Genomic DNA, 998 nt, shown 5'->3' with positions numbered 1-998 from the left:
TTGATCCAAAATATCTGTAATGTTGGGTAACGGATATGCATCGCCTATAGTCTTTTCATTCAATAGCCTGTAATCTATAACCATTCTCCATCTTCTGTTTCCGTGCGAGTCAGCTTTCTTTGGTACTATCCAAAGAGGTGAATTGTATGGTGAGTTTGAAATTTGTATAATATCTTTCTTTAATAAATCATTGACCTGTCTGTCCACTTCTTCTTTGTGTATCGGGGGAAATCTATACTGCTTGACGTGAATTGGTATTTCATTCACCGTGGGGATTAAGTGTTCGGCAGAATTTGTAATGTCTAATTTTTCATTAGATAAGTAGAATCTATCTGCATTCTCAAAGATTAAAGATTTTACATGTTTTTTCTCTTCATCGTTCAAATGGTCAAGGCGTAATGCTTTTAAAATTTCAACTTCTCTCGACGCTGGAGAGTAAGAGCTTGAATTGGAAATAGAATCAAAAGGACCATAGGCCGTCGAGATCCCTCGGGTCTCAACAGCACCACAGACAGTCGCGGGCCCTCGGTCGCATCTATTAAGGGTGTCCGGAAAAATAGGATTAGGGGGACCTTCGTGAGCATGATCGATTAATTCAGAGTTAAAGGGGAGGGAGAACGGACCGTGGATACCTGCAAGCCCTCGGGTCGCGGTACCAACACAAGGATCTTCCTGACCTCGGCCAAAGACCACCTGTGTATCCAAAGTGTCGAAATCGAGTAATTCGACGTGGGGGATTATAGCATCGATCACCTCTGAGGTGGTATTGAAAATTGGTAAGTATGCCTTGCCCTTGCGATTGGTGACAATGGCGTCACCTAAAAATATACCGTCTTTAGATTCTAGACGTGGGAGATATCCTTGAGATTTTTCGGGGTTGGTGATTATGACGCAAAAAGATGTCGCGGTACGCGGTTTGATTTCTACATGTTCTGCCTCGGCGAACGGGATGTGTACAGTACCGCATGAAATCGATTTTCCTTATAATTAATAGTAGC

Source organism: Odontomachus brunneus, unplaced genomic scaffold (assembly GCF_010583005.1).
Source record: "Odontomachus brunneus isolate Ranch 3 - 2012 unplaced genomic scaffold, Obru_v1 Obru_scaffold_483, whole genome shotgun sequence".
Taxonomy (NCBI): Eukaryota; Metazoa; Arthropoda; class Insecta; order Hymenoptera; family Formicidae; genus Odontomachus; species Odontomachus brunneus.
Note: the sequence above shows the minus strand (reverse complement) of the source record.